Consider the following 4,448-nt stretch of genomic DNA (forward strand, 5'->3'; position numbering starts at 1 on the left):
TACATATTTTTTTAAAAATTCTAAAAATATGCACTTCACTATAGAAGTCTATGGGAAAATTAATACGATACTGAGACCAGATAAATGTCGATGCTGCAGTCGTTCAGAAGCAAACGATTTCAACACAGCAATGAATGCATACGTCAGGTTCCGAATACTGTAAGTTAGGAGATGTACTGCTCCAAAAAATCTAATTTGTTCTGACTACTCTGATCCTGAAACACTCTCCTCCTTTCCACAGGTTGAGAACTACAGCTGAACTTTTCGTGCGGTGTTTACCCATTATAAAATTAGAAACTTTGACAATATAGTGTTTTATTTGAAGAGGGAATATTTATTGTATCCGAAGATTTTTTTTTTCGAATTAGGTTCACTTTAATTGTAATATCCAATGAGTAAAGTTGCACTTACCGTTGTCAGGAAATTTAAATTACAGGGACTGGTCACTCATTACAAAATCTATATAATGTACAAAAATGACTGGTTTTCATTCAAGCCAATTAGGTTTACATTTGACTTATTCATACTGGGGTAAGAAAAATTATTCAGGGTTATTTTTATTGAAATCATGAAATTAAAAAAATGATGATGAATGTTATGATGAACATACTGAAGAAGAGTGTGTTGTCTTGGAATACTATTAAATTATAATGGAAAGATTTGTTTAGCGAGAAAAAAGCTGATAAAACAAGTACAGAAAGGTTTAATTGCTTCTTACAGAAAAATCAGGAATATATCTATACCTATCAATTAACAATTTAAATTGTTTGATCTATTGGTCAGTCCTATTTTGAAAAAGAATGATATTCCTATGGTAGAAAAAAAAAAAACAAAAAAAACAATCCACCAAAAATTTTGTAAGAATTATTTTTCATTTCTATATACTCTCTTTATATTAATCTTTCTGTCTTCATTCAGTCTTTCTTTCTTTTTTATGCTGAATAATAATTTGAAGTGTATATACAAACTAATAAATGTCAACAGGATGTTAATTGTCAATTTACTATCAATTGCTAATTCACAGGCATGTTGTGTAAGCTGTATCAGGATTTACAAATAAATTATACAGGTAATATTAATAACCTGTATACATTAAGTAGGCAAAATTCATTGTACATTACAAATACACCTTCTATTTTAACCTCAATCACTGCATTTCATCCAGAAATGAAATATAAACAAACAAATGGTAAAAATGATAATCCATCTTGTCCTCCTGTTATTAATTTGTGATTGTAAAGCCCTATGTACATGTAAAGGAGTGTATTGTACTGTAGAGTTAGCCTTGTCTCTTCAACACAGAGATTACATATTTGGGTGTTTCTTTTTATAAATCTTGATTTTTCACAAATTCTACCTCCAAATTATTTTTGCTTGCTCTGCATTGTATTCTATTAACTCCTCCCTAACCTGATATTCTAGATCCGCCCCTGATATACAGTAGGAAGGATACTGTACCCTACAATCTAATCTTATTGCTGCAGTTTTGACATTGATTTATTCTGTACATTGTGCATGTTAGAATAATTTAATACAAAATATGTTATAAAACACTGCTTATTATCATACTGTATACATAGTAAGAATACAAGTAAAATTTTACTTTTGAACTCTGACATGAAGTAGGGAATACATGAACCTGGGGTACATGTATTAGGAGCACATACTAAGCAACAAATCCGGTGGGAGGATTCTGGGTATTGGACTCCGATTGCTGGAACTTTTTTTTTTAAATGTATGCTTATTTAGAGAAAAAATGAACACCCAACCCTTTTTACAAATTTCTGGATCTGCCAAGCATGTAGCTACTTATCTGTCAAAGAAGAATTATAGTATTTGTAATCAATTAAACCTCATTTGAACATTAATTTACAATCTGTTTACTTGTAGTACAAAATAGGCACTACCTGACAGTGCTGCAAAAAGTTAAATTCTTAAATAGATTTTAAAATAAAATATGCTGTGTGCAAATACTGAAATATATTGTTAGTAAATTGAAAAACATAATAATTCAATGAATACAGTGTACAAAATAAATTTGTCTAGATGTATTTTTATTATTTTTTTTTCAGACCTTTAAATGAGGACTTGTATTTAAAAGAGAAACACTTACACATTTTTAGAGATGTTTAGAGAAAATATTGACCAATTAAAATGGGCAATTATCGTTTGACACATTTACTGTAACAGTAAGTACTTATACATTCAATACTCATTGATTTTAAATAATTGAACAATTTTTCTTCATCCACATGTATGCATTTTTAACATAATCTTGATGACATTGTAAATAGGCTGAAACAGTTTTGCTTTGAACTATTACACAGGAAGCTTTCATAACGAGCATTCTAACAGAAAGCACACTTAAACTTGTAAAATATTAGTTGGTTGGTTTTTCAACTTAGCACATTAAGTTCTGTCTTTATACATGAATAAGTTTTATTGGAGGCGATAACTGACCAATCACTCTCATAGTAACTAGTTAGCCAGATACAAAAATCATGTCTACACTAGGTTGTTACGTGTTTATCTTTCAAGGTAGGTTTTTGATAATTGGAATGTTGTTAAGCATTTTCAAGATGCATAGCTTTCTACATGCTCCAGGGTTATATTACCACTGACCTTGACATCACATTTTTGTGGTTTGTTTGCATTTGTTTTATTAAAAATCATGCCCAGTCTTGTCACATTTTTACTTCTTAACTATTTTTAGGTATCACTATTGGCTGGGATTCTATGGTCAGAATACCTACTGGTACTACTGGTATACAGCAAGAAATTCCTGCAACATTTTTGGAGGATTTTTACATATTTAAGAGCAACACTATCATCATCAGATCATCACTACAAAGTGTGCAGTACATAACATGTGCTTTTACTATTATTACCATCCAATGAGAAATTGAGAATCTTCTTTTGGTGATACTGTAGTGCAGTTGTAAAGAAATCATCATTGCTACCTAAATATGATGTATGTATCAGCCTCATTCACAAAAGGGTAAAATTGGAGGACACTATAGAGGTTTAGACATAAGCAACAAACATGTAAATTTTGAAATGGGAATGTAGTTACTCGTTTATTCATCAGAAGAAATCAGTTCATTTTATTCAGAACCCCACCATTTCAAAAAAGGTTTCAATTTTCTTACAAAATAATTGATAAATGTCTGCTGATTCAGGAAAAACTTTGAACATACATTATTGTACCTTACTATGGTTTGATATGCTGTAATGTGTATCAATCATTCAGTTTCCGTTAAAGTATTTTTTTTATATATGTTTACATTCATGACAGTGTTAAGTGTTTTATTATATCAATGATAACCGGGAAGCCTATTTGATTTTAATCCTCTATCCTACATGATAACATCTAAATGAACTGCCTCGTACTACCATACATCGTGTACTAACTTACAGCCCTAGATTGATCCTACGAGGAGGAATGACCCGGCCAGCGAAAGCTATATTTTAATAGCCTAGCTGGTCGAGTGGTCTAGGGCGCTGGACTTTGTGCAGGTGGTGTTGCCATAGATGTCACAGCGGTACTAGTTCGAGTCCCGCGGAGGGAAAGACCAAAAATTTGCATCGCAAATTTGACAGTTTTAACATCGTTGGGAATTTTTCCGACCTCTCTGTACATTTACAAATCTTCCCTGTATCAATTTGATCCGACGGAGCAGTGTAGCGAATAGTGTCGTCACATTCTGAGACGTGTATATATATATATATATATATTATTTTTTATATAGTTTGTGCGATGAATTGTCAATCACACCCGGAAATTTCACCTTTACATCTTCAAATGAATTGAGAACCACCTAGTATAGTGTAATATTTATAACGCCCGGGAGTGTTCCATAGTGATAGCAACAATACATGCTCAGCGCACCACTGTAATGCTTATTTGAGAGTATCCTCGTCCTTTTGAGAACGTCCATGCACAAATCACAAACGACAATAACAGATCAGCTGTGAAATGTATACTTAAGTAGCAGTCATTGTAAGAATCATGCAAATTCTGTAAAATGTGATAGCCCCAAAAAGGCCATACATTTTTATTTTTGATATTCAGTTGCTCTATAAGTCTATATGATGAAATGTATAATAATTTATTCCAATCTGTCTGGTCTTAGGAGACAATCCACATTGAAAATCTAATATTTTTAACAGACTTATCTCCCTTAATTTTGAATTCAGTACATTCTACATAATTCTTATTTCCTAAGAACAAGAGTTATATAAAAACTACATGCTAATTTCTGTTTACTATTACGTTTCCGTAATCGAACACACTTTAAAACTTAATTACGTATAAAGCGGCTTAGTTACACATATAGTATTAAATCGCCAATACATCTGGGTGTACTTCTATAAACAACACAGTGAATGTATTTCAGTCATTTTACAAAAAGAGGAACAATGAATAGATCCAATCACTCTCATATGTA

At 31.6% G+C, this 4,448-nt stretch overlaps 1 long non-coding RNA gene across 1 annotated transcript; it reads left to right on the forward strand.

Moving 5' to 3' along the window:
• Nucleotides 1–878: 878 nt before the first annotated feature.
• On the forward strand, nt 879–3,821 carry LOC148602191 (uncharacterized). Its single transcript, XR_015917169.1, has 3 exons — nt 879–1,069; nt 2,073–2,189; nt 2,714–3,821. It is a non-coding gene; the product is annotated as an uncharacterized LOC148602191 (long non-coding RNA).
• Nucleotides 3,822–4,448: the final 627 nt, after the last annotated feature.

The sequence above is a fragment of the Perna viridis genome, chromosome 12, assembly GCF_037379345.1.
Source record: "Perna viridis isolate PV_CMFRI_1.1 ecotype Kerala chromosome 12, ASM3737934v1, whole genome shotgun sequence".
In the NCBI taxonomy this organism is placed as follows: Eukaryota; Metazoa; Mollusca; class Bivalvia; order Mytilida; family Mytilidae; genus Perna; species Perna viridis.